Here is a 15451-nt window from a genome sequence, read left to right on the forward strand (position 1 = left end):
CTCCTCTTACTCCCCTCTCTCCCTATACTCCCCTTCTCCCCTAATTCTCTCCCCTCTTCTCATACTCCCCTCTCTCCTCATATTCCCTCCCTTTCGCATACTCACCCTCTCTCCTTCTACTGCCCCTCTCCTCATATTCCCTCCTCTCCTCACACTACCCCCTCACATAATCATGACAACACATAATTATCACTCATGACGTGTATATATACAATAGATTATTACTGCTATGGCGTACCTCTCACACGAGGGTATAAGCCAATTCAGATTAAGTATATTATATATAACCCTATTGAGTATTCAACATATAAGGGGTATGGCGTACCTCTCACAAGAGGGTATAGGCCAATTCAGATTAAAGGTATTGTATATCACTGTGGGGTGTTAAACTGAAAAGGAACTCAGGGCAGGGTTGCTAGTTGAGAAAAAGAACTATCCTGTTCGTTCAGACCTGTGAGGATAGAATCAAAAAACTTCACTTACGTTGGGACCCCTCCCTCTCAGTACTTATACAACCCAGGTCCCAGTGACTATGTTTGGGTAAACCCCCCCTATATATACACTACTTCGAGCAGACGCTGGTCTGCGAGGTTTCTTTCTTCTTTTTTCTTGAATACATTTTCGCTTTTAGCACACCATGGTGGACAGAGAACTTCTTTCATATTCAGAGGATTATATTGACAAACTTTTGCAAAACCCTGAAATGAGCTACATGAAACTAGACACACCAGGACCGTGGTAAAATGCTAGGTGTCGTCCACAATATGTATATATTGTTCAAATTGTACTAAAGTTACATGAAAATATAAACACTCTATGAACTGGAAAATATCTACATGGTCTGTGACTGCCGGCCACCCCCCGCCTTAACACGCAGACTACCGTTACACATTTAACGGACCAACAACAGGATTCTTTGGAAGGCAGGGGGTCTCAAGCCCGAGACCCCCCGGCCGTATTTATTAAAATATGAAACAAAATTAAAATTTTAATAAAATAACATTATTTACATAATTATTAAATGCAAAATTCAGACATTAGATTTACATCCAGTTTAGACAGGTATGGTGGGCTAACCTTAACAAATGTCTAATACAGCGTGGTTCCTACTTGAATCTAACATCCTGATATCAATTTGCATTTTAATAATGTCAGATCCTTTTACCCAGCTACGCTCTCACGTCCGAGATGCGCATGCGTGACGAGGGCCCGTTTACCCTCGTGTGCTCCGTGAACTCCATTTAACCATAACAGGAGGGCCCTTACACTCGCGCCTTAGCGTCATACTGCATAGTGTATGTGTGGGGTGGCTACCTGAAGTTCTGGGAGAGACCAGTGGCCCCTCCCCCTGGGCGACCCCTTTCGTGAATGGGGCCGCCCCCACCTAAGGACCTTAAATTGCTGCTCACCGATTATGACCTTACCACCACAGGCCAGCATAGTTGACCGACTATCTGCCCCCCCCCAACCGCCTACAATGAAAGGTCATACCTCCTAATTAAATCCCTCTACCCCTGCTAGTTTGTTCCCTATCAATAGGGCATTCCCTGACTCCGCCAAATGTACCCCTAACCTGCAAGTAGGGACAACCCCCCCAACTATTGCCAACGATTTCTTGTGCTAATCTAAATCGTCACTCTCTAATGCGCCCCTGTGGAATATACTGCAATGAGGTGTTTGAAATACTTTTGCAATCCGGTGTTGATCCTCTTTACCGAGTGATTCTTCCCTGAGTGATTCTGCGCACTAAAAGAGTCCACCCCCCCTTTTCCTGCAGCCTGTGAAACAACTGAGACCCCCTATGGTGCAGTCTGGGTTTTATATTTTTCTAGCCTGCTTGCACCAGGACCCCCTTGCCCTATAAAACCCAATTGTTGCTACCCGCATGTCAGGTAATGACTGAGTGCGGTGGGGTGTGCCTATCAAGTACCTCTCCTTCCCCGCTCTGGACGGACAGACCCCATCCTTGGGATCCATGTAGTTGCTGTGACTGGGGGTATCCTGGCCCTAGACGTGTACACCCGACCTACCTCAGTATCCTGTTCAAGTTGCAGGGTCCAAAGCTGGGGCTGGCCTACTCATAGGTACTTAACACCCCATGTCTGTGCCGCTACCTGGCCTCCGGCTTCCGCATCATGGTACCCCGGACTTTACACTTCCCACTGTCAGTGCTAATTGCTGTTGATGCCACACTGTCATTGGTAGGCTCAGCCCTGCGCCAGCCTACCCTTCTTACCATGGAGCCTCCTAACACCTCGCAGTGTTATTTATGAAGAACGGTGCCTACGAACCCAGGCGTTCCCCTAGCCGTATCCATTTCCCAACGAGGGTGATGATACCCCCTCTTCTGTGATTTGTATTCCTGGTCAAACTGCAACGGCGTACCGACATGCATTGCCCTGCCCCTGGCAACCCAAATGGGTGACCACCATGCACTACAATTAGGATACATGGGTAGCACCTTTAACAGCCGGCACAGCTTCAACCGTTGAAATGGCCGCTCATCACACTTGATGCTTTTCTTTGACACTCCCGATCCAGGTGTAACGATCCTCAGGCTGTCCACCTCCTTCATTTGTGGCGTGGAGCCCTTCCCAGGTATCCACCATGGGTCCGGTCAGACATAAAATGAAAACCAAATACAGATGATTAGTGCTTCTGACTTCCGGACGAGAGATACAGTACACATGCCCGTACAATGTTGTTGTCACACGCTAAGCCTTAGCTAGGGCCCGACCCCGGATGTATTTCCATCCAACCTGCAACTGCCAGTGTGTCGCATAGCATCAGTCTTGTGCAACTTGCGGAAATGTACATTAGGGCTACCTAAGGGTGCCTGGTAGTATGCCCTTCATGAAAGCTTAGACCTGTGGTCCATATAAATGCAATAGCCCCTCCATTATTACTTCAGGACAATACACAGTGTGAAATGCCGTGCAATAGTACTGTATATTTAGGTAATGTTTTCTGGCTTCCTAACGAAAGCTGCTCTACACGTGTCTGCATTCAACGTCCTCAGATGCTAGGCTTTATGCAACTTGCGGACATTTACATTAGGGCTACCTAAGGGTGCCTGGTAGTATGACCTTCCTGAAATCTTAGACCTGTAGTCCACATTGAATGCAATAGCCCATCCATTGTTACTTCTGGACCATACACAGTGTGAAATGCCGTGCAATAATACTGTATATTTAGGTAATGTTTCTGGCTTCCCAACGAAAGCTGCCCACACGTGTCTGCATTCAATGTCCTCAGATGCTAGGCTTTAGCTGAGATGAACCCCAGATGCATTTCCCTCTTTACTCGCCGTTGCGAGTGGTCAGCATAGCATCTGTTTGTGACACATGTAGCACAGTTAACTCAATGCTACCGTGTGGTGCCTATTAGTATAACCTTGCCTAAGACTAATCCTGTAGGCTACAGTAAATGCCACAGCCCTTCCATGATTACCTACTGTCAATACCAAGCAAACTACCAGCACAGGGCGCCTAGGGCTATAGACACCGCCCCCCCCACTGCTTATGTGATGCCGCAACTAGGCTCTTGGACACCTTTTGAAGGTGTGACAACAGAGGCCAGGGTGTGTAGGATTATCAGGACCCCAAGAAATCGGTCATTAGAGTGGGGAAGTTCCACGCTTGTTGAAACTATCAGATCGGTTGATGCCATTGATAGTAGTACTAACATGAGATGATCTGTGAGATAAAGGCTTTTCCTTTGCATGGGTCCCCATGTGTCACTACCTTGAGTGCTTCCTGTTGGCCCCCGCAGTTCTAAAGGCTCTAGGCCTTGTCTGCATGCCAGTCGTCGTTTGTATACCACTTTCTTGATATATGGTTCTGTACGCCCCTAGGGCTCAACGTATATTGTGCTAAGTTACTGTGTGGTAAATAGGTTTACTGACTGTAATTTTTTGTCTCTAGCCTCCTAAAGGGACTAGAGGGATGTGTTTAGAACAAATACCCATATTTATATACACCTGGTGTGGTTCTACTTTCATTTCCTCACTCGTGAGATTATAGTCTGGTAAAACAAGCTGCTTTACCTTCCTCCAAGCCTTAGCCTGACGGCTGCTCTCCACAGCTACCACTAGGATAGCTTTCTCATAATGTTGTCCTTAACCTACCATCAGTATGGGTCGTTGGACTGGTGCAATGTGCCCACTAGAATAATGGGCAGCATATGCCAGGCAACCTTCCCACACTATGCTCGCATAATTTCCCCCAGGATATGACACCATTTCCCCAAGACCTTCAAGGCTGCATGATCTGGCTAGATGATCAATGTTTAAGGCATTCTGCACCATCTACAGAGCATCTCGAGGAAAAGGAGTACCACTACACACCTAATGTAAGCAATGCAGACAAAAGAGGGCTCCCCGCTCAGGGGTAGCACCTCAGATTCTCAAATCCTTTTAATAATGAAACCACTGTAGGATTGACTTTCTTGGTCCAAGTGGCCAAGGACTGGAAGTTCTTGCCACCTAAAATTCGTTGCATTCAGTAATGCATAAAGTTCAGAAGAGAAGAGACAGTTGGATGTTCATGATATAACCATGTGACGCACCCAACATAGGAATGAGCAATCATTCAACTATCTATACACCAGCCATCCAGAGCTCTGGGTCCATCCCAGCTAGTAGATGAAGAAAGAAAACAAACACCTGCCCCTGAGTTTGGGAACTCCCGTAAAGAGAGTCATTTTTCTAGGGAGAGCCCTAGTTGCTGGTTATTTATCTTATACAACTAACAACCGTTGAAAACCCTGTAGGTATGATGTCTACTTTTTGTTGTATCATATATCTGGATGTAATGGCAGAAACAGAAAAACACCATTAGGGATGCACACTATACTCAGCCCGGATGTTTAGCTCATGTAATTTTAAACCTTGTATGTATGATGTCTACTTGTTGTTGTATCATATATCTGGATGCAATGGCAGAAACAGAAAAAACACCATTAGGGCAGCACACTATACTAAGCCCGGATGTTTAGCTTACGTAATTTTAAAACGTACCTCGCAGTGACTGCTGTCCCTACAGTCTGGAAGACAGGGCACCTGTGCCAGGGCTCAACAACAGAGCCCGATAAAGACCCGTTCAGACTGCCGGTGGTTAGACCCAGCCCTGCAGCCCGGATGTTTATCTTACCTAATTTTAAAACGTACCTCGCAGTGCCTGCTGTCCCTACAGTCTGGAAGACAGGGCACCTGTGCCAGGGCTCAACAACAGAGCCCGATAAAAACCCGTTTAGACTGCCGGTGCTTAGACCCAGCCCTGCACCTGCGACAATGATTCTCGGTGTGTCTTGCGCTCACCTCACTCAATAAATGCTCATTACAACATTTTTCATCTTTACAAATAGCCTGAATATAAATGGCATTTATCAAACCCACCGCTTAGAGTAATGACAACACAACCATTAACGCAGAAACCAAAGCCATCCCAGACAATGCCTTTTCCAATAATATTGATGCAAGTATCAATTACTGCACACATACACTTGTTTTCCTTTGTTACAAAACATTAGCGCGTGCATGACCATCATTGTGACCCACACGACCCATGCCTGGCACTTGTCAATACCCTCAGATATATGTTAACAGTATCCCGCCTAGAAGTCAGGACTTTTGGCTTTGTCTCGCCCCTTAATAGCCGTGTCCCATACCTACAATGGCTGCTGTATGCACTTTTGACCCCGCATTTGCCCCAATTGTAAATACTGGCACGTATGGCGCCATCCCTCGAATTTTGAGATAAGTTGATTAACCACATGGCTGCTAGGCGTTTTCCCGTCCTGTGCTGCAAATTATTGTTTTACATTATTTTATGACGAGCTGGCCTTGTCATCAGCGCACGGCAGGTAAGCGCCATGACGAGCCCAGCTCGTCATTAGCTTCGAAGGGGTTAATGATATATGATGTAAAGGGAGGTCATGTGTGCTCCTGCAGCTTAGATTACTGCACCAAGGCAGCGTCAGTCCATATATCGCCGAGTCCCTCCAAGGCCAGTGTAGCAACACAGTGGGAACTGAAGGACTTCCCAGTATTCTTAAATCAGGTGTGCAGAGCATATTACCCATTGATTAATTCATGCCAAAGCGCTCACATAGATCACACTGCCTCACACGCATTAAAATACCCCCAAGTGCAGTCCGCCCTAAATTATGAGCGCAGAACATACTGGTTGCTGATACATTCGTATCAGCTTCAATCAATAGAGAGGTTACGAGCACCACTGACAAGATTAAACTATGCAACTTAAATAGCAGCTCTGACAGGCTTGCAATTGTAATATTTCTGAAAATTCTTACATGACCACTAGAATGGCAGCATAAGCAGCCCAATCTGATCTCCTGTATGCCAATAGTAGCTCCGATCTGACCGTTCTTAAAATGCGAGGACCTCAAATAACTTTTCTGTTGGCCGGAGCCGCGGAGCTGTCGTGCCTGTTGCCATTCAGGTTTAAGTTCCATCGTTAAACACACATAGATTAAAGGGCAAGCCTCCTAGTTCCACATCCGGGACATATTATTAAATGTCTGTATATTGTTTCCGCTGTAAACACCTAAAATTAACTGTCATTCAAAGACACATCTAGAAACATTCTTCTAATTGCCTCAAATCTTAGGAAAGAAACCATAACCATTGCCAATAAACTTTAGCCCGGAGGTACAGTACAGAGCAGGCGTGGCGTTATGTACTAACAGCCACCGTGGTGTTGTTCCACAGCCACCACGGCACACATATCTTGCAGGTGAGGTTGGCCGCCCCGCCAAATATGCCCACTGCAAATTACGTTACACACACTGCAGCAGGCCCCATTGCAAACAGAGGAGCGACTTGCCGGCCCCCCACTTGGTGTGCAACAGGGCAGGCAAACTCTGTGCCGGAACACACCAATGCCACCCTGTGTTTCCCCTGTTGCGTGTTTATCTAGGTTCCTGATCGATACTGCGACCTTATGCCCCTATTCGGCTATAAATCCATTTATTCCCTATATTGGCATAACCGTTCAAGTGCGATTTTCAGAAAGTCATCTCTGGCCTCACACGAACAGAGCCACATTCCAGCATAGTTCTCTGCCACTTCCTTTGCGACCAATTAGTGCAATGACAGAGCAGAAGTCACTATCTGATATTCCTAGATTAACACTCCGAGTTCTTCAACAAGATAAAAACTCAGCAAACCTGGAAATCCCCGCTTGCTGTGTTTTGATTAGTAATGGAACTCTAATGAGCAACTGATAGCTATCACTTCCTAGTGACATCTTTAATTGACGTCTTATGTCCAGCAAACTTGCGTCAAACCAGGCACCTGTCAGGTATAAATATTACCAACGTTGCCTTAAGCAATGAGACCAACAAGAGCTGTCATGCTGTTGTAAGCTGCTGTGCACCCTGTGTGCATCCCATTGCTGCTGCAGGCAGTACGCTGCTGCTGTCCCTTGGTGGTGAAGCTACTGATACCATTATCACTGCTAAAGCGCGAACGATGGTGCAGTACGCTTAGGAGCTGAACAGCCGTCCCTCTGCGAAGACATCCAGCAGATTCCAGCTGCCGCGGACGCTGTCCCCCCTCCTCCTCCCGACGCGCTGAAGAAGAGCCGCTGCCTTTCTCCTGCAGAGAAATCCAGCTCCGGCGTTTCCGGTCTGCCCTTCGCGGGTGACTGGGATATCGAGAGTGCCCCCTGAAGGAGATACCAGACCTCCATCATTCTATTCAGAGGTATGGTGTTGACTAAACCCTTAGACGAGAATTCTTGAAGCAAACCTTGGCAAAACCAACTTAACTTACAGCTACTTACTTACTCCCCTTCCACGTGTTAGGCTTAGGTCAGGCACACTGGGGTAGGCTTAGTTAGAAGCACCAGTTGAGTATTTTAGCCTAATGTATATATGACTGTATATATGTTTTATTACTTTTAAACCATTGTATGGCTAAGAAACCATATCAATGCTTTTACAGTATTATTTCGCAATTCTTATCTTACTGTACGTACTTTTTATAATAACAAGTCTTGCAATTGTGGCAATACATTTCTCTTGTACGAGAACAAAGACTGTTCAATAAATGTTAACCCTTTATTGACAAACGTCCGTCTCTCTATTCTCTACATCTCGTGAAAGTAAACTGCACTAAACTGACTGAGTGAAATACATGTCTATTGTTTCACACGACCCTAGAAATTGACTCTTGATCTGAGGAGCAAAGTTGTCATGTTGCACGGTTGTTGGAAAGCTGAATCCCTTCTTGTCTGTGCCAGGGAAGCTGATCACTTCCCATGCAGAGAAGAAAGTTTTCAGTGACCTCTGAGCTAGTTGGCAACACACCCAATTAAGTTTAGCATAGTCAGTGGAGGCCTGGAATATCCGCAGTTCCACGTCGATACTACTGTTTATGTTATTCCAATGCGCAGGGCCTAGTGGGAAACTAGGAACTACACTACATGGCGCCCAAACGTTTGGTAAGACGATAAACTAATGCAAGACTTTAGAGTAACTCAGTTGTGCATATTTCACACCCCTTTCTCCCGTAAATACTCCAATAGACGTCTGGAGTGGGTGAAAGGTTAAAATCCGCCCGACCTTAGTAGGAAGAGATTCCTATGTAAAGCTCTGGTTTATTCAACGTTGAAGGATACAGTGTTCCAAAATATTGTGCACCTAATCTTTGTCTCCTTGGAGACCTACTCTGCAAACCTTGCATTTTAACAATGCCAGGAGAAAATAACGGAACCACTGGGGCCGCAGTAAATGTGACTCAGCAGGATTCCGAAGATATGGTACCGGGTGCAATAATCATCCCGGTCCACTTAAGAAGATCTATAACGTTAAAACTTATAGAGAACGGACTGACACCTCAAGGTGGTACAGTAATTTTCGTGATAGAGGCTCACGAGTATCGGCAGACAGAGGTATTCTATTCATGGATAAACTTTCCAGCGGTAAACGCTATAACAAAAGAGTTTCACTATTACAAAATAGAGAAACCTCCAGAAGAGTATGCTCCTTTCGAGGAGATTGAAATTCCACTTAAATTTCAAGAGCACCTGCTCTGGTTTAATGGCGCCCTAAAACATAATGATCACATAACTAGGCTCGGTCCACTAGGTAGACCAGGAGCAACGTGGCCGGTTCTAGCCAGCTACACGCCACATCCGGACATTGTAAAAATGTCTAGAGAAGAGCTGTTAGTACAGCTAAACACATTAATAAAAATACATAGGCAATTAGTCCAATATGTAATGCGGACTGCAACAGTCCAACCAGCTGTTAATACACCACAGCTGAGCCCTCATCAGGGGAACACAAATAAAATTACACCACAGAACATACAGTCATGTCTTGGTAAAACACCCGTAAAACGGGAACAAATTCCTTTCTGGTTAGCACAGAAAATCACTCAAATAGAGGCAGTATTTTCTGATACTACCCCTATAGAGAAACACAGAATCTTGACCATCTGCCTTCCTATGGGAATCGCACCACACGAGGAGGACTGCGGCACTTGGGGTACAGTCTTTGCTTCCATTTACACAAAAACACACGGTGTTCCGTCTATGGCGGTAATACCAGAAGTACTAAAACAGATTCAAAATGAATACGGTCCAGAGCCCGCTTTAAATCTAGGTATGAAATTACTGAAAGACTTCAAGCAGGTCTCGGCTATATTATTAGCCAACATAAAAGGAGAAGCAGCATCTGTGGCGATTCGCCAGAAGTTGAAGGAAACAGTTATAGAAGATCCTGTTGAGCTTGCAAAAATCATAGAAAAATGCTATGAAGAATTAGGTATAGACAGCTTGGGTGGGAAACCAGTCAAGCCCCAACTGCTCGAAAATCCTGAAAAATTATTTATTAAAAATAATTTAAACACTCCTAAAAAGAGCTGGGATGGAAATAAACAATCCACTCCCAAGGAAAAAGTTTTCCAGACCAGAGGAAGGTCTCCTCGACGGAGGGAAAGAACTCCGACTCGAGAACGCCAGTCTCCCCAGAGGGAGCCCTCTGAGAAAAGATATAACCTTAGAAATAGGGATGATCTGAAAAAACCTGATAGATATCAAAGTATTGATACACGTCCCTCTCGATCTTTTCCACAGAATTCGGAAAGAAGAGGACGGTCAGACCCAGGAGAGCACACCAAGTCCAAAGACAAGGAACCTGCTCAGAGTAAAAAATCTCAATTTCAGAAAAAGAAGGTAGCCAGTATTAGAGTAATCAACCATGCCGAGAATACTGCGGACACAGTTGAAAAACGTGGAGTGGGCATTGACAATGTTGGACAGTGCAGCAGAAATCAGTATAGCGCGCAAGATCTTGATGAGTCATCTGGAGACAGTGGACACGAATGAATACATTCAGGTTGAAACTGCCGACACCAGACTTAGCGAGCCCCATAAAATATACGAAATAACATTGCGTATAGAGGGTGATAAGACTAGGAAAATAAGAGGTCTATTTTGGGATAAGCTCTCAAAAGGCTATGATATTCTGTTAGCTGAAAAAGATTGGCCCCCAGAGTTTGTCAGGGAGTGCCCTTGTGGCGAAGAAGTGATTATGCCTGCCTTCTCGAATCACATTCCGATTCACAAAAAATATACCTATGCAAGGAAATGGGCAGTAGCCCAGGCACCTGCATTGTATAAAAATCATGTAGGATGGGATGAGGATTCACCTCCTCACAAAATCCAATTAAAAAGTGAACCAACTGCCCAACGGCAGTATCCCATAAAGCAAGAAGCTAAAAAACAAGTCAGGGAGATCTTAGATCAACTTGAATACCAGGGGGTGATTGAAACATGCACCTCTCAAATGAACAATCCTTTGTTTCCTGTCTCCAAGCCAGACAATTCATATCGTCTAATTTTGGACTACAGACATCTTAATACATGTTGCAAAACATTTGCAGTACAAAACTCGCATAGTGCAGCCCTAATGAAGAACATAGTTAGGAAAAAATATAAAACGACATTAGACATATCTAATGGTTTCTTTTGTCAAAACATTGCACCAGAAAGCAGATATTTGACCGCTTTCTCTGCATTTGGGTCGCAGAAAAATTCTGTCGACTCCCACAGGGGTTCAAGAACAGCCCAGGACTATTCTCAGCTAGGGTAACAGAGTTACTACAAATCTATGATGATGAGGCATTATTTTACGTAGATGATATCTATCTCACAGACGATGACTTGGATACTCACTTGAAAAGAGTGAACACCATCATACTTGGGTTCGCAGCAGAGGGTTACAAATTCAACTTTAAAAAGTCTCGAATTGCCCATCTGACAGTACTATTTTTAGGGTACGAATTATCAAGTGAAGGGAAAAGCCTAGCGGACAACTTCTTAGAGAAGTGCGCTGTACTCCAAGCTCCAAAAACGCTGAAGAATTTACAATCCATTCTAGGTTTTCTGAATTTCGGAAGAACTTACATCCTAAATTACGCAGAGAGAGTTAAACCTCTCTACGAACTAATAAATGCTGATTTTAAACAAATCAATTGGACTCAAAAACACACAGAAATTTTGAGATCACTGCAAACAGACATGTTAGCAAAAACAAAATTAGATACACGTGACAACAAACACGTGATCTTGTAATCCGAGTCATCCCAGGAAGATGCGGATTCACGTACCTAACCTCTAATGAGGGAGAAAAGGTACCAATTTCTATTAAATCTCACTTGTACACACAAGCTGAAAAAACATTCAGTCACACAGAAAAAACTGTGAAAGCAGTGCAAATCGCATTAGCAAATGAACGAGAACTAGCACACGGCAAACGGATTAATATCCTTACAGCGGAATCCGCCTTCGAAGCGCTATTCAGCCCAGTAAACCTGCCTACAGTGTCACTGGATCCGAAATGGATACAGTGTATAGATTCTCTAGGAGCGGAAGACGTGAAATACTATTTCGCCCCGCAATTTGAAGAACTGAATGATTTAGAATATGAAGAAGAATATCCTCTGCCAATCGAAATTCTACCTCTCCCACAATACGCATGTATAATCTATACAGATAGCTTTGTACAGCATTTCAACGTAGAGAGAAAATCCTACGATGCAGCATGTGCGATCAATAAAGGTCGTTGGCTGTGCGGTAAATTCAGACCGAAAGTAACAAAAACTGAATCTGTAAGAAACTGTTCGGTTCAGAGAACTGAAATCAGATCTTTAAAGATGGCGCTCGAAAATGCAGAACGTGAATTCCCGACACTTATAGGGTGCGATTCTCATTTTTGCGTCAACTCTTACAACAATAAACTGCAGAGTTGGATCGAAAACGACTACAAAGATGACACAGGTGCCACAATAAAGCATAAAATGCTCTGGAAACAGGTAGCTCTTTTACACAAAGAACTACAAAAGACTCACGTGATTCACGCACAGAGTCTTCAACGTGATGGCGTTCACGTTGCAGGGAATTCATTGGCTAATACAGCCACAGCGGAAGCAACTAACCCGGCTTCCGTAGCCACAAAAAAGCGTACAGATAAATACATAGACGGGGAAACCATGCTGGCAGTAAAAACGACCGTAAAAGGCGACTGTGCAGCACTACCCGTGAACTATCCACTCAATTATGCATACGTAATCGATGCAAACTCCGTTCCTTTTGCTCGAATCCCTGGAGTGGGGGACAGAGTAATTCCAAACAGGAGCAGGAGGGGCTTCCTCTTAATGGAAGCACACATGGGGTTGGGTCTGAGACACCAAACAATTAAGATTTCTCTGAAAGAATTACAATCAGAGTACTGGTGGCCAGGAATGAGCATAGATATCCAATGTTTTGCTCAAAATTGTGAAGACTGCAACAGAGATCGCAGTAATGAACAGGCCAGTGTAGTTTCAGGATCCCTTCTAGACAGCATAAGGCGGTCTATCTGCGCAATCAAAGAAGAGAAGCGCGTCCCATTGTACACAGTTAAGGCTAAACACACTTAAAAAATGAGGCCTCCAGCGCTCGGCTGACGCTAAAACGGTTATAAAAGATTTGCGAGTCTTTATCGGCACATACGCAATTACCACGTTCCATTCTGACCAGGGTCCTGCTTTCAGCTCTCGAGCTTATAAGGAGGCCATGGCTAGCATGGGAATTGGGTTGCGGTATTCTTGTCCGTCGCACCCCGAAGGGAATAGTGTGGTAGAAAGAAAAAACCGTGGCATAAAGCAATCTATAACAGCGAAGGTATTAGGTTCAGGCGCTGGGTGGGTCAAACATTTAATAAGTGTCCAGACTAGTCGCAACAACATGCCAAGAAATTCTCTAAAAGGTTTCAGCCCATACGAACTATTGTTCGGAATTAGAATGCGTATTCAGGACCTCGATAGTCAGATGTCAGTGGTACAAGAAAAAGCAACAAACTTTGACATCAAAGATCGTTTGGCTGTTTTACAGGAACTGAATGAAACAAGAAAATCCTTAAGCAACATAAAGTTAAAGCAACAGCCAAGTACCACTGACGAGGCACCACCAGCAACAGCCCCAGCAAGGCCTGTCTGGATTCCAAAGATTGGGGATCTAGTCAGAGAAAAGATCGCGGTGAAGAAGGAATTTGGGCCTTCTTACAGAAAAGCAGTACCTGTCTTGGCAGTCACCGGAACAAGATCAGTTGTGCTACCGCCCCTTGCTGATAAAAAGGAGAACAGAGTCGTGTCCATCGACCTGGTAAAACCACAAGCATGTGGCCTATAATCAACAGTAGGCCCAGTGGACTCCCAAGAAACAACAGAATACCCAAACTTGCAACAATCCAAGAGGTTCAAACTGAAAGACTAATCACATTCGATCAGCCTGCAGTGCACAATGAAGGACTATGCAATAATGCCATGGAACTCGTGCCTCTTGAAACACAGATTGAAACAGTTCGTCAAGAAACATCACCAGTCTACACTAATGTGGCATCAGAATCTGCTACCGAAAGACAGATTGAAAGAACAATCCCATCAATTGACAGAACTGCCTCTGGTTATTTCATCAACTTCGACAACTTCTCTGAAGATCAAAACGACCCCGAAGTGATGCCGGAAACAAAAAAGACTTTTAAAGAAAAAGCAACGGAACTCTTTCATCAACTGAAGGAAATCTACCTTATTTCCCCTTGGCTAGAGTTCTGGTTCGGTCTAGGTGTATTTTTCCTCCTGCTTTGGCTCATCATGGTACTGTGTTTGGGAAAATTCATTGAAGGAAAATATATTACAATGGACACAGCAAGTCAGAACATCAACCTAGTCCTGAAACCACACAGATCATCTCACGTGAAGAAAAGAGAACTGTCAACAGTAAATGTCACAGCAATTCCAATACCTGGTGGGGTAGTATGGGAGAAAACAGACTATGAGATATATGGTCCGGTCGAAATCCTGAAGTATCCTCATCAACTGAAGGTTTCCTTAAGTGACTTTGTAAAACCTAGTACATTCTCTGATGATTGGGACTTTAACAGTATTAATGACATGATGTCTGATTTAGTAATGTCAGCTAGATTCACAGATCATGATTATTTACAAGGTTCATCTAGTTATGAGCAGTTATTCTGTTACACACACTATGGTGATCACTACTTGCATAAATCTGCACAGCCTAGAAATGTTTTTATGTATAATCAATGGGAACATTGTGCTACACCACCTAAAAGCAGTTCTAAAGCATTTTTTGAGAAATTCAAATACTTCTCAGGGTTTAACACCAGTAATGCAGAAACGTTTTATTATAAACTGTTAGATAAAACAGGAATGAAAACAATGCTGACAAATTCTAAATTGATATATTCAGAAGCATTTTATGACAAAATGAGGACATTTGGTTTTGATTATTGGAAAAATAATATTGAAACAAAAACAATTTGGGGTACAAAAGATTGGCAGGTGCAAGGCATTGAAGCACTATTTAGAACCTGCATGATACCAGAACAAATGTTGTTTTTAAATGACACAATACACCAAACATCTTGTCTTGGCCTAGCTAAGATCAAAGACCTTAAAACACCGTCTATACCAAAGCCAATACCAGAAAACGTAACTGCAGATATTGAGTTAGACGTGTCAAAAATTTTACATTTCAACAGAACAAATCCTGATTGGAAAAAGTGGTTAATCTGGCCTACTGACACAAACAGCTGTCAAGATAGATTCCTGAATAAAACACAGGGGTTAAAAATGACCAGATTAGACTCGAGATACTCCCAGAGACAACATCCAGGGATAATAACAACATACAGTGTAGGGAAACTCTGTCTTGGATGGCTAACATCATCCACACTGGCTGAAATTAAGCAACACTTGTCTTTACTAAAAGATGGTGCTGATTTGCGCGATTTCATTCTTGGACCACGCAGACACAGTGACTCCCATCTGGCCTCGTCTGAATCTCTATTCTATACGAATTGATACTTTAAGCAAAATGAAATCTGTACTTTTACAGACAACAGTGCCTATAACGTCATC

The sequence above is a fragment of the Lissotriton vulgaris genome, chromosome 12, assembly GCF_964263255.1.
Source record: "Lissotriton vulgaris chromosome 12, aLisVul1.2, whole genome shotgun sequence".
In the NCBI taxonomy this organism is placed as follows: Eukaryota; Metazoa; Chordata; class Amphibia; order Caudata; family Salamandridae; genus Lissotriton; species Lissotriton vulgaris.